Below are 24613 nucleotides of genomic sequence, written 5' to 3' on the forward strand. Positions count from 1 at the left end.
TGTGTGTGTGTGTGTGTGCAGATGTTCTTGCCCTGTGTGCACAATGTTGAAGCCAGGGGTGGTCATTGGGTACCTTCCTTTATCACTTTTTTGTCTTATTCCTTAAGGCAGAGTCTCTCATTAAATATGGAGTTTGGGGCTTGAGAGATGGCTTAGCAGTGAAGGCATTTGCCTGCAAAGCCCAGTGACCCAAGTTCAATTCCCAGCACTCATGTAAAGCCAGATGCACAGGATAATACGTATATCTGGAATTATTTTGCAGCAGCTAGTGTCCCTGCTATGTCCATTCTCTTCCTCCCCGCCCCCTTGGCTTGTCAACAAACAAACAAATGAAAATATAAACCTGAAGTGCTCTATTTTCTATGGGGATTCTAAATCCAGTCAAGTTGACAGTGAAAATTGACCATTCCATGGGGCCCCACATATGTGAGAAAATCACTTCTATCACTGAGCCACACCCCAACTTTGTATTCATTTTTTTTCCGAGGTAGGGTCTCATGCTAGCTCAGGCTGACCTGGAATTCACTATGTAGTCTCAGGATGGCCTTGAACTCATGGTGATCCTCTTACTTCTGCCTCCCGGGTGCTGGGATTAAAAGCATGCGCCACCATACCCGGCTTGTATTTATTCTTTATAAAGGCTGAATACTATTTCAACATGTATGCATACCACATGTATGCATACCACATTCTCTTTCTCTATTCATCCTTTGACAGACACTTAATTGGCTTCATATCTTCATTATTGTGAATAAAGCTGCACTTACTGCAAATGCATAGATCTCTTTGGTTTACTGATCTCATATCCTTTTGGTATAAAACCAGAAATGGGATTGCTGCTTCATATTTTTACTTTGTTGAGAAATCTCTATATTGGTTTCTATAAAGGCTCAGCACATTCCTCGCAACAGTGTGCAGTAAACAGTTCCCTTCTCTCCACACCCGTGCAGTTGGCTTTGGTGTTTAGATACTTCACTGTGGTTTAGTTTGCAAAGAGAAGGGGATTCTTAGAGCATCTTTCTTGTCACTCCTGTCTCTGGGATATCAGAAGCTGGTGGTCAGCTCCTCCACTTGGCAAAAGATGACTCTCCTTGGTGGCTGATTAATTTGATTCTTTCTCAAGCACAATTCAGAGACTCCTGGTCAATTATTTATTTAGTTGTTTTTTTAAGGTATAGTCTCACTCTAGCCCAGGCTGACCTGGAACTCACTCGGTAGTCCCTGGCTGGCCTTGGACTCACAGTGATCCTCCTACCTCTGCCTCCCAAATGCTGGGATTAAAGGCATGTGGCACTATGCCTGGGTGGTCAATTATTTTTGGGAAGCAAAAGCTAGGCAGATGGGAACCACCAGTTTGATCACTGGGAACAGTTTCCTTAGATTCCCAACTTAGAGTATCATGTAGTCAAAGTAGAAATAGCTCTTAGAGAGCTTCCACACTGGCTGTCTGATATTTAAAGATGATGGGGCGAGTGCAGGTTTGTAATCAGGCTTGTGAATTCAGCAAGGCTCTTGCCACCCACTCTTAGTAGAGTTATAATAAAGAAGACTTCTCTCAATATGGGCTGGATATGGAAACTTCATTGTGGAATGAGGAACAATTGCAGCCTAGTGACTTCATGCTGCAGAAATAGAACAGGGAACTGCGATTAGAGACTGTGATGCCACCCACCTGGCACTACAGCAGGCTACGGTGGATTCTGCCAGATGAGAAATCTTAAATAAAGGGCTTTAGGACATCCAAATGGCAATGTCTTAACATGACATTTCGCTTGCTGTGGCAGCTTGGTAAATTTTCTAGATAAAGCATTGCTTGGATTATCACATTCCCAGATCATGACTAAGGAGATCTAGGCTGTCTAAATAAAGGGAAACGATCTTACTTAATGGCCTCCAAATGTAATTAAACTCCTAAATCAGTAATTTCCTTAATGTGGACACCTCATGCATGACTAACCTTTCTGTTCCCAATCAAAACACATTATGGGAAAAAAGAAAACAAACAACACACACACACACACACACACACACACACAAAACCAACAAGCAGAATATTTCAAATTGCAGTCTTAAGAACTTGGCTTTGAAAGCTTGACAACTAGTGATTGTCTTTAATCCCAGTATTGGGGAGGTTCATACAGGAGGACTTGGAATTTGAGGATTACAACCGTGAGTTTTAGCTAGCCTTAGCTACATACGGACCTTTGTCTAAAAAAGCCAAAACCAACCAACCAACAACAAAAACTCAGTCTTGAACTCTGAGTGTTTTGTTATAAACATATATCTGAGTTGGAAATTGTTGAGAAAGTCACCCATTTCATTTGGCAAGGTTGGCAGAATGCTGATTGTAATCTTGGAGAAGGTTAAGTAGGTTGTGCTTGCTCATGACCTGAGGTAGGAAACTCCTTACTAAAATGCCCAGAGAACTAAAACTGAGAACTATAGGTGGTATCCATTTTGAGAGTGGCAGAGCCTCTCAAAAGACTTAGGGGTTAGAGTCCAGATACACGCTGGCCACTAAATATCCCCAAACCGATGTCTCTTGAGTTTGTAGACTGGTAACTCACAAAGAATTGACAAGTGCAGGCATGGGAGAAGGGCACATTGTGCAGGTTGAATTTTAGAAAAAGAAGGTAAAGCAGAAAGTTCCTGAGTTGGGAGGCTCCTGACTGGGCAACCACATCATTTCTTATACCCTTGGGAATGTAAGGTAGGTATGGGGGGGGCATTGGGTGGGTTATTTTAAATGCATATGGGGGCACCTGATTGGCTGATGAGTTAGACAGAGGAATGTGGATTGTTGCTGATAGGAAAATGACCCCCTAAAAGGTTCCAAGAAGGAGGAAGGGCTGCCCTTGATCATCACCATCTTGCTAGTCAGGTTTAGGTTCAGACTGGCACTGCCTTCTAGTCTTACTCACTAGGGCAAGTTGACAGCTGTCTCCCTACAAGATAAGGCTACGTTGCTCCTAATCTCGATCAGAGGGACTTGGTTTTAACCTGGGATAGTCTGGCTTTTGGGCTTCCAGTATGTTAGATCATATTCCTGGTGGCATGATCTCTGGCCTCATGCGGTTGTAGTTTTCCCAAAGCAATGGTTCCACAGAAGCTGGAAGGTGGTGGGTGAATGTTTCTTTTTTTTTTGTTCATTATTTATTTATTTATTTGAGAGCGACAGACAGAGAGAGAAAGACAGATAGAGGGAGAGAGAGAGAATGGGCGCGCCAGGGCTTCCAGCCTCTGCAAACGAACTCCAGACGCGTGCACCCCCTTGTGCATCTGGCTAACGTGGGACCTGGGGAACCGAGCCTCGAACCGGGGTCCTTAGGCTTCACAGGCAAGCACTTAACTACTAAGCCATCTCTCCAGCCCTGAATGTTTCTTTTCACTGAGGTTGAGAAAATGGGGAGGTTTAGGATAGGAAAAAAAAAAAAAAAAGCCTGAGACTGTGACTCTGGCTCTGAGATAAGGCTAGAAAGAGCAGAGGTGAGAGGCAGTCTCCATCTAGTGACTTCTCAGTGCCAGCTCCCCTAGAAAGAGGTGAATTGGTGGATTTTCTTCCAGCAGGAGGTGAAATGAAGAGCCAACCTGATAACCGGGTTATTCTCATGAAAGGAGTTGGCTATTGGCAGAAAATTTAAATTCTGACTGTGGGAACAGAGCTATTTATGTTGCAAAGATTTGAATGACTTCTTCCATTCCCCCTTCTTCTACAATGCAAGATGGGCACCCTTCCAAGGCCTGCGTTTGCACCCAGCCAGCCTCCAAAAGCTGCCTGGCATTCTTTCTGCCTAACCGGCAAGGCGTGTGCCTGAATCAATGCCCGAGTGGAGCTCCCTGCACTCAGGTTTAATATTCACTTGACCTCTTTGTCTTTCAGAAATGAAATTTATTGAGTTTGGATTCCTGCACCTCCTGGCCCCCACTAACATCTAATTAAGCAGACCATACTTTGACTTCAAAAGTACAGGAGAAAATGAGGAGATGTATTATGATGTTCTCTCTGCAGGAGCCCTCAGGGAGGGGCTCGGGAGCAAGCCAGGGGGCTTTTGAAGTATCTGAGTTGGTGGTCTGTGGTTCTGCCAGAATTCAAGATAAGCAGGTCAGCCTTCCTTTGTGGTTTCTTTCTTCCCCAGTAAAGAGCGATTATCTTTCCTTTTGTTGTCATTGACTCTTCTTGGCCTGAATTTCCCAGGCTCTGAATTGGAGCTTCTTTGATGCAAGAGACAAGAGGGCATCCAAATGGATCCTCCATCCTCTCTCCCGTTAATATCCTCTGACTACCTGGATTCCCACCAACGAAAACCACCTCTTTATCATGGGGGCATTGTGTCCAGAAAATGCCATGAAAATATATCACTAGAGAGAGGATAACACAGTGATAATCCAGGAGAAGTAGAATCGTGGTCCTTTGGAGTCAAGTTCAATTTAATTTAAGTCTCTGATTTCAGGGAAAGGCTGCAACGGCAGAAAGACAGATGAAAAACATATTCCAAAGTGATGTTTGTCCAAAGCAAGTAAGAGTGACTGTAGAAGCCTTCCTTCCTATTTGCCTACCTGTGAGGCTCAATTTGGGAAGATGCTGGTCCTGAATTGCCCCCAAGAGATGGGGACAGTTACTTGGATGGAACAGAAGGGAGCTTTCAGGACTTTAGCTGCAGGCCATTATGAGGACAATGCTGGCCAGGTCATGGTGAACCTGAGCTAACACTGCAGGGCTCACCTATGTGAAGGAGTGACCAGTTGACTAAATGCAGTGACTAGTAATTGTGGGCACCTTACATCAGCTGTATGTTTTGATATTTTCCATGAAAAGCTCTGAGGAAGGGACAGGTTGGGAGCATAAGGCCACACTTGTTTTAGAAATTTAAGTGAGATAATCTGCATGCATCACATGGATAGTCACAGGGCTAGCATACAGTATTTGTTCATGGTGTTTAACACTGTTGATATAATGGTTAAGGAGAAAGGAGACATTTGAGAGCCTGTGTTAGAGGGATGGAGAGTGAGTATGATGAAGAGATGAAGGCAGGTAGAAGTATTCAGAACAAATGGAGGTGATCCCTGAGTGAATACCAAGGCATTGGCTTGTGGCAGACTCCAGACATACCTGTCCTGTGAAGCAAGAAAGGCAGGGGCATGAAGGCTGTGGTTTGCTTCCAGGAAGCTGCAGCTGGTCAGGGGGCCTTTCTGACTTATTTGTGGTTATTGCCAGGGCATGTTGCATAGTGTGGGCGCACAGTGGGAGGTGGTTCTGAGGGAGAAAGAGGAGCAAGGTAGTTTCTTTTTTATATAGGTAGTCAGCTAGGGGAGGGCCCAAAGAGGAAACTGAAAGTGATGTCACACTGCCTGCTTTAGCAGAACTGGAATTCAGCATCTGATATGGTCTCATCCCTCGGTGATAGCTCCCGAGTCCAAACCAGTCAGCTTTCTCTCAGAACTCACCTGAGCCTGAGGGGAGAGTCCACCCCAATAAACTCAGTGGACAAGTTCTTCTTAGAGGCTTCTCTCTCCTGACATCTGAACCTCCAGGTCTCTGCTCTGGTAAGCCCACCCCCATCTCCATCCAGCTGGGCTGGGATGTGGGGAGGGAGGGCACTCTTACTAAGTAGGCTCTTAGCTTTTTCCCTAGTGTGAAAGTGAAAGGCTGCATCCTTTTGCTCCCTTTCCCATGTGGGTATGTGTCTTTAAACCCTTTTCTCCATCTCCCTGGAAAACCCCTTCACATTTCCCTTCACTTCCATGCTGGGCTCCCAGGCCTTATCTCCATGTGGGTTTCTATCCCTATTCTGGCCCCCTCCCTGGATTTCTCAACACCCATGAATAAATGCAATGATTTATAAACTATCTTTCTCAGTCTATTACAATTCTTTGTTAAAGTAGAGAAAAATCCAAAGGTTTGGATTCATAAAGTTTTTCTGAACTCTTTAAAATCCCATTTCAGGGCTGGAGAGATGGCTTCGTGGTTAAGGTGCTTGCTTTCAAAGTCTAAGGACCCAAGTTCAATTCCCCAGTACTCACGTAAGCCAGATGCACAAGGTGGCACATGCGTCTGTTTGTTTGCAGTGGCTGGAGACCCTGGCATGTCCATTCTCACTCTTTTTGTGTGTCTCTTCTCTCTAGCACTCTCTGCTCACAAATAAATAATAATAATAATAATAATAATAATAATAATAATAATAAACCTGTTTTGAGCTGGCATGGTGGCACACACCTTTAATCCCAGCACTGGAGGCAGAGGTAGGTGGATCGCCATGAGTTTGAGGCCACCATGAGATGCCATAGTGAATTCCAGATCAGCCTGGGCCAGAGTGAGACCCTACCTTGAAAAACCAAAAACCAAAAACAAAAAACCTGTTTCACTAGCAGATGCTGTTACCCTACTCCATCTCCTAACCTGCTTTATTTTTAATTGAATATTTTTTTCTTTTGCAATATAGGGGCTGTTGCAGTCAGGTTCACATTGCTGGTAGAAATCACCCAACCAAGAGCAACTTGTGGGAAAAAGAGGTTTATTTTTGGCTTACAGGCTCAAGAGGACACATCACAAAGGCAGAGGAAAATGATGGCATGAGCAGAGGGTGGACATCACCCCCTGGCCCACATAAGGTGGACAACAGGAACAGGAGGGTGTGTCAAACACTGGCAAGGGGAAATGGCTATGACACCCATAAGCCTGCCCCCAGCAATACACTCCCTCTAGGAGGTGTTATTCCCAAATCTTCATCAGCTGGGAACCTAGCATTCAGAACACCTAAGTTTATGGGGGATATCTGAATCAAACTACCACATTCTGCCCCTGGCCCCTATAAACTGATAACCATACATGACATAAAATGCAATGCATTCATCCAACTTTAAAGTTCACCATAGTTTTTTATCAATTCCAGTGATGCTCATACATTCCCATAGTCCAAGATCTCTTAACTGAATCATAAATACCAAAAAACAACCTCAAAAAAACCATAATGGCACAGAATAAACATTCATACTGCAAAATATGGCATTGGGCATAGCAAAGAAATACTCAAGGAATATATGATTTAAACAGGGCAAACACCAAACTCTGTAGCTCCAAGTCCAACAACTCTAGCCAGTGATAAGTCTCCAAGTCTGATCATTTGAACCAGAAACAAGTCTCTGGAGTTCCAATTCTGCCCCTCCAGCTAGGCTACTCACAGTCCCTTGAAAATTTGATCGGAGCCGGCAGCTTTCCTTAGCAGCCATCTGGTGGTCCTGGCAGCTCCACTGGGTCTCCACTGCAAGCCACAGTTCATGGTTCATCCTCATGGTTCCATGGGGTCTCCATGCAGGCATCCAGCAGACCTGCTTCACACTGCCCGTGGCCATTTCCAAAACACAAGACCATGTTGCAAATGACCCTCTCTTTCCTACATTTCTTATACTCCACAATACCAGGTAGGGTACCAATTTGTTAATCCAGGCGGGAATAAAACAGACTTTGAGGAATAGGACACTCCTTGAGCATACAGGCCCCTTCCAAAGAGTCTTCATTCTTCCTGTTGCCTCAGTGCAGGTTAACTGGCCCAATCTCAAAGGTTTTAATCTCTCAATTGCAGCTGAATGGGCAACAGTTCACCCAAAGATTTTATTTTTTTCTGTGCCATATCCCTCTGGTCACACCAGTTCATTTCTATGCAAAGCAACCCTGCACAACGTCTCAGGACATGGGCATAAGAGCAAGCTTCTCACACAAACTGCTAGCCCAGTCCAAGCAAAACTTTTTCTCACCGTCATAAGGCAACCCTCACAGTCCATAGTTCTTACTCCATTCAGGTCTTGGAGCTCAGACCAGAATAATCCATAAACTGTATTTATAGCACTGCATGGTGTCTCTTAGGCCAGGATTTCAAGTCCTTCCACATTCCTCTTGAAAATCAGCTCCAAAAGGTCAAAGCCATACAGTCAGGTGTCTAGCAGCAATCCCACTCTTCGGTACCACTTTACTGTTGCAGTCCGGTTCGAATTGCTGATAGAAATCACCCAGCCAAGAACAGTCTGTGGGAAAAAGAGATTTATTTTTGGCTTACAGGCTTGAGGGGAAGTTCCATGATGGCAGGGAAAATGATGGCATGAGCAGAGAGTGGACATCACTCCCTGCCCCACATAAGGTGGACAACAGGAACAGAAGAGTATGTCAAACACTGGCATGGAGAAACTGGCTATAATACCCACAAGCCTGCCCCCAACAATACACTCCCTCCAGAAGGCGTTAATTCCCAAGTCACCATCAGCTGGGAACCTAGCATTCAGGACACCTAAGTTTATAGGGGACACCTGAATCAAACCACCACAGGGTCTTAGTATGTAGCCCAGGCTTTGAACCCATGATCCTTCTGCCTCAGCTTCCCAGGTGCTGGAATTATATAGATGTATACCAAGGAGGCCTGGCCGCTTCTTATTTTAGGGCCACTTGACTTGCTTTCCATTTGTTAGTGTCTACCTTTATTTGCCCTAGGACTTTCTCAGGTTGCTGAACCCTACTTTGTCTCTTTGATTGGAGAAACCAGGGAATGAAAGCACTGGGTAAACAGTATTTGACCTCTGACTAAATGTCTACTACTCCACAGGGACTGACTAAGGTCTTCAGGACCCCATAGTGAATACTGTAACTCCATTGAGGATATGGAAGTGGGGACAAGGGGATAAAAGTGTATAACGTGTGTGTGTGTGTGTGTGTAATTAAAAACGTGTGTTGTAAAAAATTATACCATATATTGCCCCTCTGCTTTCTGGCGGGCTAAGCCTAAAGCATAGGCTATACTCAAGATCTCAGAAGTTAGTACTGGGGAACTTGATAACACCTCTCTTCCCACTGCCTTCTCTTCCTTGACTAACTCACACTTTCTCCTCCAGGCATTTTTTCCCTTCATCTCTCATCTCCCATACAAATTGCTAGCACTCACATTCTTTTGTTTGTTTCATGGTTGTTTTTTTTTTTTTTTTTGAGGCAAGGTCTTATTCTATCCCAGGTTGCCCTGGAACTCATTCTGTAGTCTGGGCTGGTCTCAAACTCATGGTGATCCTCCTGTCTCAGTCTTCAGAGTGCTGAGATTGTAGGTGTGAGCTGAATGTCATTTTTTAATTTAAATTTTAGTTATTTGTGTGTGTTTTATGGGCATGTGTGGAGGTCAGAAGTCAACTTTGAGGTGTCTGTACTCCACTTGCTTTGAGATGGGGTCTCTTTCCACTACAAACAAATTGCCAGACAAATGTCAGATTGGCTCCTGCCATCTGTGGATTCTCTGTGGCTCTGCCTCCCATTGTTACAGGCGCTGCTTTGCACACAGCTTCCTGTGGGTGCTGGGAAAATTGAGCTGCGCTGACAGGTTTTGTAAGTAGGCATCTTTAACCACTGAGCCATCGCCCCAGCCTGTTGGCCCTGATGTTCTTATCTGAGGGTCACTTCTGGAGGCTCTAAACCCAGCCAGTGCTCAACAGCTGATTGTTGAATGCAGCCTCACCCTTTCCCCTGTTCATGTCACTCCAGAAGCCACCAAAGCACCTGGTGGGTGGCAAATGGAGTATCCCCAGGCTCACCCCCTCCCCCCCAGGCATCCCAGGGATCCTAGGCATTGCTCCTAGCTGTTGCTCTGCCTTTTTGGGTGGCTTTTTTTTTTTTTAGCATGATCATGAGGAAAAGAAAAAAACTTTAATACTGGGCAGCCCAGAAGCCTTGGACAGTCTGCTTGGGCATTCACCTAGCAGTAAGGAGTAGCCCTCTCCCTTTCCTGTTGTTTTCATAGACTGCCTTTCTCCATCTCTCTTTCTTAACACTTCTTCAATGGAATCAGTCAACAAACTCCCAGGACCTTTGTAGCTTTATCTCCAAGATGGGTTGAGAAAATGGGATAACAATGCCTGTCTTGCAAAGTGAGAGGAGCCACAAGCACAGATGGCCCAAGTACACAGAGTGAACCTGGTTGTGTGGGGAGTCCAGACTGTGGTTGAGCCTTTCCCCAGAGAAATTTGTTAAACCACCTCCATGTCTTGTCCAATTAGACAACAATATTCATTTGCAAATAGGATGGCTGATGGAGACAGCACTATAACTGATGACTTCAGTAAGTGACTCGGGCCTAGCATCAGAATGGATCCATTGCCACCCAATCTCGACCCTGGTCTTCGCCTTTCTGCATTTATATTGGGCATGTAAGTGACAAAAGAGAGCATGTGATGGTCCAGCTTGCTATTGGCTTCATTCTCAGATTGCCAATTGTGTTGGGTTTTGATAAGATAATGACCCCGTTTTGTGTGTGTTTCTCGCTTCTCTTAAGGCAAATTGGACCATATCGAGGTTGTCTCAGGAGCATCGTGCTTCATGCATTTCTAGAGGGAAGGAACAGGTAGTTATTACTGTTACTTGTCCAGGAAATTTCCAGTAGGCAGGGAACATTCTGGAATCTCTAGGCTGACAGAAACTACCCAAGCCTTCTTATTTATCTCACATTCAAATGGTCAAATTGCCTCCCTAGAACTGCCATTTAATATCACCTTTCCATTAATTTGTCATCTAAACTAGAACCTTTTTTTTTTTAAAAAAAAGAAAACATATTTTATTATTTATTTGAGAGAAAGAGGAGAGAGAGAGAGAAAAAAAATGGGCAAGCCAGGGCATCCAGCCACTACAAATGAACTCTAGATGCATGTGCCCCCTTGTGCATCTGGCATATGTGGGTCCTGGAGAATTGAACTGGGATCCTTAGGCTTCATAGGCAAGCACCTTAACTGCTAAGCCATCTCTCCAGCCCTAAACTAGAACCTTTTTGAAGGTCAAAAGGAGCACTGTTGACCCTAGACTGACAGGTTTAAGTTTATCAACTTTGGACATAAGGCATAGTACCTTTCATGCTTAATACGTCCCTAGAGATGGGGAACTTCCTTAACTGGACAAAGTGCTTATGTCACAAACCTTTAAAGTCTCCAACTTGTAATGGGGAGATATAAGCCCTTCTGTTAAAGTCAAGAAGACAAAGATGCAGATTCTTTTCACTGTGATATTAGGAGCCTTTGTCAGCAAAGTGGTAGAATAGTATAAAGCAAGAGGCATATAGATTTTAAAGAAGAAATAAAATTGACATGTTCATGGATAAGTATGTGCACATAGAAAGCAGAAGAGACACTAAAGATAATAATTAGACTTAATAAGAGTATTTATTCTTGTTTTTGGGATATGATTGATATGTCAAAGTCAATTACATTCTATATACCTAGAAAAGTCATTAAAATATTATCTGTAATAGCACCAAAAGTATAACATGCCTAGGAATAAATAAATATAATGAAAACTTTGTATGCGTGTCTATTCAAGAATATTATAACCATTAAAGAAATTCCAACCAAACAGAGATGTACCATGTTCAAGGATATGTTGATTCAATATCAGAAATATGTTGGCTTTTTCTTCCAATATTAGCTGTAAGAGATCAATATTATTTCAGTGAAAATCACAACAAGGTATTTGTGGAACTTCATAGACCTTTTCTAAATTGCATATAGAATAACCAAGAGTTAAGAATAGGTTGGGCTGGAGAGGTGGCTTAGAGGTTAAGCGCTTGAATGTGAAGCCTAAGGACCCCGGCTCGAGGCTCGATTTCCCAGAACCCATGTAAGCCAGATGCACAAGGGGGCACATGCATCTGGAGTTTGTTTGCAGTGGCTGGAGGCCCTGGCATGACCATTCTCTCTCTTTTCCCCACTCTCACTCTCTCTCTGTCTGTCACTCTCAAATAAATAAAAATAAAATTTTTTAAAAAGTTCTTAAAAAAAAAAGAATAGCTAGGGTTCTTCAAAGGAGAAAATTGTGGGGACGCACTCTGTAAGGCACCAAGACTTGTTATAAGGCCATGTTACATTAATTACTCTTTTTTCCAGGGCTACATATCTGACAAGAGGAAATTACGGGGGTGTGTGTGCTTATTTTTAGCTTAAAGTTCAAGGTTATAGTCCATCATGGTGATGGAGGCAGCACAGCAAGAGCTTGAGGAAGCTGTTCACATTCAATCCCTAGTTGTGCAGCAAAGTGGTGAGTTCTGGTGCTCAACTTCCTTCTCCTCTATGATTCATTCTGGGATCTTAGACAGTGAAATTTTGCTGACCACAGTTAATGGCGGGTCCATCCACCTCAGTTAGCCTAATCTAGAAAATCTCTCAGAGACATGCCCAGAGATTTGTTTCTCTGGAGATTCTGAATCTGATCAAGTTGACAACCAGATTAACCATCATGCTATGTTAATTACGTTGTAATATTTTTGTGGGGATAGGCAGGTAGATGAATATCACATAATAGAGAATGAAGCCACACGCCTACACAAACCTCCTAGTGACAGAGATGACATAGCAGGTCGACAGATAGCACTAGAATGATTAATTATCCACACTAGAGAACAATCACACTTACACGCAGAAGGATTCTGGGTGAGTTAAGCATCTAAAATCAAAATGCAAAACTATAAACTTTTAGATGAAGATTTAGAGTCATTATGTCCATGATCTCAGTGTAGAAAACCTTTTTATGTAAAAAAACTTTAGGAACACAAAATTAGATTAATTATAATCCTTGGTTTTGGGAACAATTTTATCATTTTCTGGCCTCTTTTGTATTGTTCTTATATTTAGCTATTGTTAACAGTACAATAAGCACCTAAGACCTTAAGATACCATCTGTATCTCAGCGTATCCTCCCTCAGTCCTGTCTCTTTGTCTCAGAAACGTGAGGAAACTATCATTGTGAATCAACATGCTCATTATTCTATTTTTCTTATATTATTCGATTCCAATTGTTTAACTAAAATGTGTGTTTTTGTTTCAGTTATTTTTAACTTTACCAAAAGGGGTACTAAACTGCGCTAAATCCTTTATATGATATTGCTCAGATTCTTCCACGTTCTTGTGTCACATTGTAGTTAAGTGGTTTGACAATTTTAGGACATTCCACGTGAGATTATACCATGGCTTGCTTATCAGTTCTCCAAGAGATGAACATTTTGTTGTTGAATGTTTTTGTACAGTCTCTCATTATACAAATGTAAAAGTTTATTGGGCATTTCCAAGGTCAGGGAATGATTTCTTAACAAGATAAAGGCAAAATAACAAGGACCACAGATTATATAAAAGGCTGGTAAACTAGACTTCATTAAAATTAAGAAGTTATGTCTTTGGTAGACACCTTAAGGAAAATAAAAAGACAGCTTTTAAACAGAGGGCAATATACAAACATCTATATTTTACACATCAGCAACAAAATATTTGGGAGCTATACCGCCTAGGTTAAGATTAGTTATGACTATAAAATAACTTATAAGTCAAAAATTAAATCATAATCAAATCAAAAATTAATTAAATGCTTTTGTACACAAAAGTCACATAGAAGACAAATAAACAAAGGGATGTTTAATGTAATCTATGCTTTTGGAAATACAAATTAAGGGCCCAATGATATACCATCCCCATTCATTATATTGGCAGAATTTAAAAGTTTGAAAACTCCTAGTATTGGCAGGCATCTGGGTCTACTATGTCTCTGACATGTTTCTTTATTACTATTAAGATGTTGAAAAACAGTTGGTCTTTCTCTCCTAAAGTTGAGCATCATTATACGTACCCAACACTTCCCATTTCTGGGAAATAATTATTCCATAAGACACAAAAGCATTAACCATAAAAAGGGCTCACAATTTTCATTAAGAAATATTTGTCTTCAAGTTCTATTTTCAAATCACATCATGGAAAGGTCAGCACCAATAGACTGGGAGGAGATATGTGCTGCAGTATTCCTTCCAAAGAATCTGTGTCCAGAGTGCAAGCATACCATGGAAAGGTGGCAAAGCCATGAAGGACAGGGTAGGGAAGAAGACAAATGCCCAGTTCTCTTCATAGCTAGGGGGAGTACAAATGAAAACTAGATTTTATTTCATGCTTGTCAGACTAGCAACAAGAAAGCAACAATACCAGCCACGGCTGAGAATTTGGTGCTCCTGAAGATAATTAATAGTTCTCTTACATTGCTGTTGGGAACGTAAACTAGTGAAACCAATTAGGAGAAAACATTTTGAAATTCCAGCAAAGTTGAACATGTATCAACACCCTGCATGCAAACCCTAGAAAAGCTCTTACATGAATTTACAAATGTACGCGAGAGGACTCCTGACCGCAGTTTACAATAAGACCAAATTGGAAAAACCCAAATTCTGTCAATAGGAGGAGAAATTAGCTGAGTAATAGTCATAATGGAATACTTTAAAACAAGGATCAGTAAGCCTTTTCTGTACACGGCCAGATGGTCAATGTTTTGGGTTTAGTAGGCCACACAGTCTCTGTTACAGTTCTTCCATTCTGTCACATATAGACAGTGTCTAAATGAACAACCATGGAAACACTCCAGTAACTCTGTTTACAAAAAGAAGTGGCTGATTGATTTGTCCCAGGGGTCCACATCTGCTCTATGAAGTGAGAGTGAATCGACTTGAATGATATATCAGCATGGATGATGCTGCTCCCACCAACATGAAAGTGGGTGGTAAAATAAGTTGCAGAAGAAAATATATTCATGACACTTTTCATAGACTGAATGTCTGTGTCTGTCCAAAGCTCATATCGTGGAATCCCCACTTTGTAGTGTGTTGTTATTAGGAGGCTTCGCTTTTGGTGGGAGAGGTGGTTATTAGGATCAGATGAGACCTCGGGGGTAGAGCATCCATGAATGGGATTAGGGTCTTACAAGAGCCACAGAACTTGCTTTCTTGCTATACCATATGAGGATTCATACTGTGGTCAGCAGTCTGCAACCCAGACGAGGGACTTCATCAGGACCTGATCATCCTGGCTCCTTGACCATGGAATTTCAGTGTTCTGAACCATGAGAAATACATGCATATGGTTTGTAAGTCATCAGTCCACTCATTTTGTGGCACTTTGTTATAGCACCCTGACCTGATGAAGATAATTTACATATAATTTCAAAACATGCCAAAAGCAATATCCAAATATCCAAGTATTGCTTGGGTCTCAAATGGGTATAGCAAAATAAGATGAAATACATGAGAATGAGAAACTCCAAATCCAGAACAGAAGTTACATCTTGGGAGCAGAACAAGGTTAGAGAGAAACAACAGCGGTAGAGACTTAGAGACTTTAGATATATTCATATGGTTTGATTTCTAACTTAAAGCAAAGCAGTGGTACATGGGTGATTGCTGTCACGTTTTTGTATGTCTTTTTGCGTTCTAAAAATGCACCTATAGACATCGCCACATTTGACTCTGTGTATAATTTCTATTATAATTCCTTGAGACCACATGCTTTTTTTTTAAAAAAATATTTATTTGAGAGCAACAGACAGAGAGAGAAGAGGGAGACAGAGATAATGGGCACGCCAGGGCCTCCAGCCACTACAAATCGAACTCCAGACGCATGTGCCCCCTTGTGCATCTGGCTAACGTGGGTCCTGGGGAATTGAGCCTTGAACCCGGTTCCTTAGGCTTCACAGGCAAGCTCTTAACCGCTAAGCCATCTCTCCAGCCCAACCACATGCTTTTATTTGGCCACACACATGTCAGATGGATTTAGTGGTTTGGGAGGCTAAAGCAGACTTAAGGATGACTGGGTATGTGTGCCCTGCCTGTCCAAGACAAAGGAGCCTCACCCCTGGAAGTCCCCCCTTGCCTTCTGGCACATCCCAACTCACCATGGGTGGACCATGTGATGAACAAGATGCAAGTCCTCTGACCTCAGGGAACTCATTTGGAGTTTCTAAGTTCATTTCCTCCTGGAAACTAGGAGCCATGTCTCTGCTTCATGTTGCACTTTGTAATGTGTAACAGAAGCCAGCAGCCTTTCCCAAACCCAAGTGTCTGAAGTCAGGAAGGTACAACTTACATTTTCTTTAAAACTCTCCACTTCAATGACAATCCACAGAGAAAATTGGTTCTTTCTTCCATTGTAGGTCATTATAATATGCCAGTGCATCACATCTAATATGTGCCTTCTTTGGGCTCCTTCATTGGTACTGGTACTTATAAAAAAAAAATCCATGGAAGTCGAGGGGTGGAGTGCAAAGCACAGAATTTAATCATGTTTCTTTCAGAGCTTTCTGCACTGGACAGCTTTGCTTATCTCTGCTGCTACAACAGCTCTTCCCATTCCCCCCACCCACTGCAAATGAGGTCTTTTTCTTCTCTTTTGAACTGCTATGCTTTTGTGGTGATTGTGGTCCTGCATATCTAGCATTACAGAATCACACTATTGGAGGAAAGTGCAGAGGCCACCTCCTGCTGAGGGCATCCTTCGAGAGGACTTCCCCAGAGGTGAGTATTGGTCTTTGATTGCTGTGGTTTATGATGAGGAACTCATTGTCAGTACAGGAAGCAGGGATTTGAATCTACTTTCACAGATCTAGGAAACCAGAGCTGTCAATAATTGGCTAAGCAAGTCTGGGCAAAAAATGGTCCTTTTTCTGTCCCTTCCTTCTCTCCTCTGAAAAATGGGAACATTCCAATGGTTATGCCTTCTTTTTTAGCATTATTATGAGAGTTGCATGACTACAAAAAAGTCTTGGAGAGTCCAGTGCTTTGGGTATAATATGGCTGAGTATACATCAGCCATTCCTATAACAAACGAGCTATAAAAAGCGGTGTCCCAACACAGGTCCTTGGATGCCACTGAGCCCAGTCCACTGATAAGGACAGTTGATGTCTAGGGAAGATGAACTCTGGAACACCTTGTCACGACTTCATGTGAAAATGGTGGTACACAGCAAACCCAACTCTGAACTATTGTTATTCTAGTTTTATTATTTTTTTGAGACAGGATCTCATGAATATAAAGTTATCCTTCAACAGGCTATGTAGCCAAGGATGATGTTGCACTTGCGATAATCCTGCCTCCACCTCCCATGTGCTGGGATTACAGGTGTGCTACACACTCAGCTACACACTCAGTTTGTGCAGTGCTCAGAACTAAACCCAGGGCTTTGTGCATGCTAGGCAAGCATTCTACCAGCTGAGCCATGCCCCTAGTCCTCTTTGACTGTTCCTTTTCAGAGATGGGTAGATTTGTCATGTTTCCACTTCCTATATGGAATATGATTACAGGCGTGCTTGAGAGCTTGTGCTGTCTCCAACTGTGATGTGCAGGCTTTGATAAGGGTACTAATTAGGGGCTCAATTTCTTGGGGAGTTTAAAAATAACACACCCAGTGTATTGACAGGGTTTTCAAATAAACTCTTTCCTTAATTGCTCCTGCCCAGAGAAATGTCTGGCTTCTGTCATATGGATTATAATATATGTTACATATATATGACTTATGCCCCTCCTCTTCTACACATTTTTCTTTTTCCTGACCACTTTAAAAAGAAGAGCCGTAATACTTCTGTTGGGGAGGTACTAGAGGAAATTGCTAGAGTATTTCACTAGTCCAGATTGCCATCTCTTATCACTAAATACCAGCCTGCTCCAGCTCCTCATCATGCAGACACCTGACTAAGGGTCCTGGGACTTGGATACCAAATTGCAAATTCCTCTGAGAACATTTTAGTGGGGAGGGGCTTACTTTTTCCTGTTTATTTAAAATTCATTTTTGATAGTTATGTAAGTAAGTATGTATGTTCATTATTTTAAAAAAAGACTTAGGAAATTACCTAAAAGCACGAGGTTAAACCTGAAAATTGCCCAAATCTTACAATAGGAGATTCCCACATTCATATGTAGCCTGTAAAATATATAGTGATCTTTCTAAGTATGATCAAGTAATCTTAGTAATGTCAATGGAAGCCTTAAGAGCTTATGGTGGGATTCATGCCCTCATGCAGAGATAGTACAGACCTTGTTCTATCTCTTTCCAGACTATGTGAGGACATTGAGAGAAGGAAGAGAACCTTAATCAACACCTGACACCCTGATCTTAGGCTTCTAGCTTCCAGGATGGTGAGAAAATAAATTTCTATTGTTTAAGCCAATCTTTGCATGCTATTTTGTTATGGGCTGGAGTGCTCTCTCTGGGGATGAGTGAACAGAGGTAGAAAGAATCAAAATGTGGCTAGATTCAGGGTACTGCTTCCTAGAACCAGAACCTGGCCAGCTCCCTGGGCTCAAGAGTTTGCCCTAAAATTTTCCAGACCCAGAAAAAGCTGCCACCACCAACTCCACTGGCTTTATACTTATAATTCATGTTCTGTTCTCCAGAGGGTATAGGAAAACCCAGGGGTACTAGAACAGAGCTGGGAATTTTTGGGGAGTCTGGAAATTCTCCAGTGTTCCATTGGAGAGACACCCCCTCCCCTCCCCACTACCAACCACAGTTAGGTCCTTTGCTTAAGCTCACTGCTGGGGAAACCAAGACTCAGAGAAGGAAACTCACCTGGAGGGCCACATGAAGACTGGCAGAGCCTGGGGTGGAGCCCAAGTGGCTGCCACCAGTTCAGGCCTTTTACACAAAGCTAAGTGACAAGGAGGAGGGGTTTTAGGAAAGATGTTTCTTCATTTTCTCCTTTCTTTTCTTCAGTGACATTGTCAGTCATGAAGCCTTTTGGTCTTGAGTCAAATCAAGTGGTTAAGTAATTCCCTTTGGGCACAAGCACCCAGAATCGAGACATAGACTTTAGACATTTGTATTTAGCTCAGCCTCTTGGTGGATTCAAAGCTTTCTGCTGGGATGAAGGAGAGATGGTTTTGCTTGTTGGAAATCTGGGTCAGGGAAGCCACCCAGAGGAGATCCCTTGAATGAAGATGAGCCTGTGTTATGGTGAGGATTTGGGGGCAGGGTTAGTAGCAGTCTGGTGTGGATGGTCATAGAATTCTTGGGGAGGTATATCGGGCATGAAAACATGGCCATGCTATAGTGGGGCACACCACAAAAAGATGGATGTGATCACAGCAGATGTGGCTTGAAAGATGAACTGTCTGTCCCTGGAGAATGTGCTGCTGGCATTTGGAAAGCAATCTGTTAATGGCTTGAGTGTTTCTTCCTTGCCCTCACAAACTTCTCCATGACACATTGGGCCATATTTCTCTATAATAAAATAATACGAAGCTCAATTATGCTCCTGTTCCCACGTTTCAGGACTTCATTAAGTGCAGAGGGATTAAAAACTTGTATAAATTAATCAATGTAGCATAATCCTAAAAATTAGAAGATGAGTCCTTGAGGAAGTAATGTAATACGGGCTTTTTAATTAGCAGGGCCCCAGAGATTCATTGATCTTGCCAGAAGTCTCCTGTTTATGAACTGCTTTATTCTTTGAAGGGGACGGCCCCACAGACCCTGGGCCTGGTGGATGGGAGTGGGAAATGCTGTATTGATTCCCAAGCCAGGGTTCTCCTCAGAGCCAGGGGAGAATGACAGAACTGGCCTTGGCTTCCTTTCTTCCCTCTCTCCCTGAAGAAGAGCTCACTTTGAAAAGCAGATGCAGAAAGAAGCATCCAGAAGGGAAATAAGTGCTTTTGTTCTTTTAACTGGGCCCGTGGTAGCAGGAGCATAGATTGTGAAGTCGCCCAGACCGGGGACCGGAGTTTGAAGCTGCCTGTACTACTCACTTGCTTTGTGAGGGAAAGCATGCCACCTGACCTTTTAAATCTCTGTTTCCTCTTCTATTCTCCCAAAACATCAAGTGTGAACTCCCTATAGGCTTAGTACCTTTCCCCAGCGACTTCTTCCTTCTTTTAAATACGAAATAAATGCCTTCTTGTCACACCGTGGGTAAGTCTACCTGGTGTTATGGTTTGGATATGAAATGTCCCCTTAGATCTCATGTATTGAAGGCTGGACCCCAGTGCAGTGTTCAGCAGTGGGCTTTTGGGAAGTCATCCCAGCATGATGATTCTGATTTAATAATTTGCAAGTTATTTTATTTGTGTTTAATTTTTTTAATATGCTTATTTGCATTTGCTTGTCAAGAGGGAGCTTAAGGGCCATAGAGATAGCTTGGTGGGTAAAGGCACTTGCTACACAAGCATGAGGCCTGAGAAGGTCTGAGATCTCCTGAACTCGATGCTCAGCATCTATGTAAAATATAGAGTATGGCCATGCATTCCTAAAACCATATTCTTTTTTTAAAAAATATTTTTTCTTCATTTTTATTTATTTATTTGAGAGTGACAGAGAGAGGGGGAGAGAAAGAGACAGATAGAGAGAGAATGGGCATGCCAGGGCTTCCAGCCACTGCAAATGAACTCCAGACGCGTGTGCCCCCTTGTGCATCTGGCTAACATGGGTCCTGGGGAATCGAGCCTCGAACTGGGGTCCTTAGGCTTCACAGGCAAGCGCTTAACCACTAAGCCATCTCTCCAGCCTCTAAAACCTCATTCTTGTGTGGTGCAGAAACAGGAGAATCACTGAGGTCCACTTGCCATCCAGTCTGACTGAAAAATGTCAGCTTCAGGATCAGTGAGAGACTCCATCTTGAGGAAACAAGCCAAAGAGTAATAGAGGAGGACACTTGATGCTCTCTTTTGGCGTCTTCACGTGTGAGTGTGTATTTGTGCACGCATGCACATATACTACAATCATAACACCATATGCTATGCCACACACATCCCACACTACACATACTACACACACATGCAATGAGGAAAACAAAAAAAAACAATAGAAGTAGCTTAAGAAAGGAAAGAGTTTATTTTGGCCTGCAGTTTCTAGGGAATGCATTCCATCCTGGTGGGGTAGGAATGACAGAAGAAGCAGGAGGCTAACTAGTCACACTGTATCCACAGTCAGGAAGCAGACAGTGAGCAGGGCGTGGGGCTACAAAGCCTCAAGCCTCTCCCCCAGTGACCCGCTTCCTCCAAAACTATTCCAATTCCTGTAAGTTCTATAACCTTTCCTAGTAGTGACACTATCTAGGGAACAGCTGTTCAAATACGTGAGCCTTTGGGGGTGATATTAGATTCAAGCCACACCAGCGAATCCATTAATAGATTTAAAATCTGATGGCATTATTGGGAGGTGGTGGAAACTAGGAGGTGGCCTGTTTGGAGGAAGCAGGTCACTGAGATTATGTTTCTGGAGGATATATCTTGTTCCTGGCCCTGTTCTATCAGTCTGTCATGTGGTGAAACTTTTCTCCGCCACATGCTTCCATAATAATGTCCTGCCTCACTTTACAAAGACTGGGAATCAACAAAGCTGAGTGGCCATGGGTGGAAACCTCTAAAATGATGAGCCAAAATAAATTCTTCTTCCTTTAAGTTGTTTTCTCAAGGATTCATCATGATGTAAAAAAGGAACTAACACACCTGGGATGGCTATCACATTCCTGCCTACCTGAGCTTCATAGCTTGCTATATTTTTTGTTGTTGTTGTTGTTTTCTCTTTTCTTAGCTCACCTGCTCTTTCTAGTAGCCTTGACCTATTTCTAGCCTTTGCATTCTAATAAAGCCATCTATAGTCCTTATTCAACTCCACTTCCTCCATATACTCCCTATTGCCTCTTCTCCCCTTTGCAACTAGTCCTGGCCTCACCTACTCACACCTCACTCCAGTACAAGTTCACTTTTGCTCTCAACATAACACTGACATTTTCCTCATTAGGGTTTCCAGTGGGTCTTTACCTTCCTGATGCTCCTGGCATCAGTGGATTCAGATGAGCTTTCTCTTCTGCTCTGGTTTCCCCATGGCTCCTCAGATACTCCTTAGATTTCCACTTCCTGTTATCCTGGGAGGATTGGTGTTTCTCAGACATGTTCTTTACACTCCAACTACGAAGTGCTTGTACGCTTCAGACCTGCTCTACCATTGGCTTTTTATTACCACCATCTTCTTCTGCTCTATCCTCTTTACCCCACACCAGGCTCTTTAAACACAGTGCTTCTGTGACAGAGCCTCCCCAAGGGCGTTTCTTCTGTAGAGTCTTAATCTAGAGAGTGGTATCAATATCTTCCCAATAACCTGAAGTCTTCCCTCTTTCCACAGGAACAAGGACTGGGCATGTTCTCTCCATCCTCTTCTCCCAGTCCAACCCAGAATGTGAGGTGTAGCAGACCCTGGGAAATGAATGGATGGATGGCTCCATGGTCTCCCTTTACTGCCAGGATCTATTGGTTTAGATCATGAATGAGAGTGTGCTTTCTTTGAGTCCACCTTCTTTACTTGTTTTCCTCTGGAGTTGAGACTGACACTGGCCCTTATTTCAGAAATAGCTTCTCAGCACTCCTTTTTAGGAAAGATTCTGTATTTCCACCTTTCTGAGAGGGACTTGATTAATAGTCTCTTAGTTCACAATGAGCCTCTAGCCCATGAACCAAAAAGAACCCTCTGAGTCTACTTACCATGGAGGACAAAAGAACTTCATTCTGCATTGCAGACTTTAAGCTCTGCCACCTGATGTTGACCCTAAATCAAGACATGCTTTTTTGGTGACTCAGGGCATGGGCACTCCTGTGTTACGTCTACTTTGGCCCCACTGCCCTACCTGACCAGTCTCTCCTGGAGATGCTTTCTGAGAAGTAACCAGAAGTTTTTGTCCTCACATCTTCAGGGAGGCAGCTCCACCCTTGCTTCCCCTGCTGTCTATTTTTATCCTGGCTCATTTCCCCTGTCTGTTTAGGAAGACACAGACATGTATGCACAACAGCAGTGCTGACAGCATTCCCACCTCATCTTTCTTACTGGATTTTCCCCTTGAAGGCTGGTGCTCTTGGAGAGCCAAGAACTGGCCCTGGATGGGGCTGAGGACCTGAGAAGGAGCCAGGGCACAGTGCTCTCTGCAGAGTAATTTCTTCACCATTAGGTGTGGAGATACTATGATGGGGATCCCTCCTGACTCTTGCACCCATTGCTGGGGACTCTCCTTCTTCAATTCCTCTTTTCTGTCTTAGGGGTCTGGGCCCAGGCCCTGCTTTCATGCTGAGCTACAGAGATAGGCCTTCCTCCCCTTGAAGATAGCATGGATTGGTCTTCTCAGACCCACAGCCCACAGTCAATCAGTGCATAGCCTGAACCTTGCCAGTGCTTTTTGCCAAGCGTGGAGGATGGTGTGGGGCACTACTCCACAATTGGGGGTAGTCAGATTTTTGTCACTGGTAAAATACCTGGCTAAAAACTTAAGAGAGGAAAGGTTCATTTTGTCTTATGTTTGCAGAGGTTTCAGTCCATGGTTGCTCAGTGCCATTGCTGTGGGCGCATGTTGATGCTTACAACACATATGGACTGATAGTGTAGAGCGCATGGTGTGTGTGTGTGTGTAAGAGAGAGGAGGGGGGAGATGACATTGGGACAAGACATACCCTTCTAGGACATGCTCCAGTGACCTACTTCAACTAGATCTCACCCGCTACCTCCTATACAAGTTTATTCACTCATGAACTTGTTAGTGCTCTAATAGTGTGCTCATGATCCAATCACATCTCAATAGCGCCACCATCTGGGAAACAAGCCTTCAACATGTGATCCTTTGAGTATATATTAGATATAAACTATAACAAGGGGCTTGTGTAGTTAAATCTCACCTTTGCTAATGAACCCTGCTGCTTCTGTTTTCCTGAAATCTCTCATTAACATGGGGGTCCTTGACTTTCTAAATTGCTCTAATTCTGTCTTGTGGGCCCACAAGAATAATGGACCAAAGACCTCTCCTATTCTTTCCCAAACCAGAATTGGCTCTGTCAATTATGAGACAGATTTCTGAAACACAGAGAGCTGGAACTCAAGGAACAGCCTGAGGAACAGGTGGGTGGGTGTTTCTAAAATACTGACTGAGGTCACCACTGTACATGCAGGCAAGTATGCACACATGTACAGAGCTAGAAATGCTCCCGGGTTGCATGTTGCCTGCACCTCAGGAAAGTCAAGCTACTAATGCCCAGCAGGGGCCTTGTGCACACAACTGAACATGTGACCATCGATCAGCCTTCAGAGCCCAGCCCTAGCTTTGCAACAGTGGTGGAGTTTGGCCTGATGACCCAAGTTCCATAAATGTTTATTTCTTCATAAAAACTAAAAATGGCAATGCAATTACAAAGCCCTGATGCCCAAGGGACAGAAAAGTCAGAATCAACTCTTTGTACTTTAAAAACATGAAGCAGTGGTTCCACTGTTTTCAGACAGTCATAGAATATGGCTTCAAAACAAAAGGCCCTTGCAGATCCTCTCAGAGTATGTAAAACAGGGAGAATGCAATGAGTAGTCTGAGGTGGAGATGGGGTTGTCAGCTCTGTCTGCCCAGTCCTCTTCCCTTCAGCACTTTAGGGACCAGCATACATGAAAATCATGGATTCGAGTGAATTAAGCCCCTCACTTTTCCTGGTGTGTGTGTGTGTGGGAGTCTATCCCAAGTTCCTGAATCCTGAAACAAGGTTACTTTTTGGCATCTCAAGAGCTGATGAGGTCATCATTGGTCATGTCTCTGATGGGGAGGGAAGAGGAGGCTTGGATTTTTGTGGCTCACAAGCATATCCTGTCATACAGAAGTGGGAGAGTTACAGCCACTGCTATGCACTCAGACAGTAACCGAAAGAACTTCACCAAGACCCTGCTCAGGGGACAGTTATGATGCACTGACCATCATACCCTACTACCTTTCCACCCCTTCCTTGCTCTCTAGGCACTGACTTTCCTCAAATGAGAACCGCCACTCTTTCAGTAATTACCTATGCTCAATTA

This window comes from Jaculus jaculus, chromosome 1 (genome assembly GCF_020740685.1).
Source record: "Jaculus jaculus isolate mJacJac1 chromosome 1, mJacJac1.mat.Y.cur, whole genome shotgun sequence".
NCBI lineage: Eukaryota > Metazoa > Chordata > Mammalia > Rodentia > Dipodidae > Jaculus > Jaculus jaculus.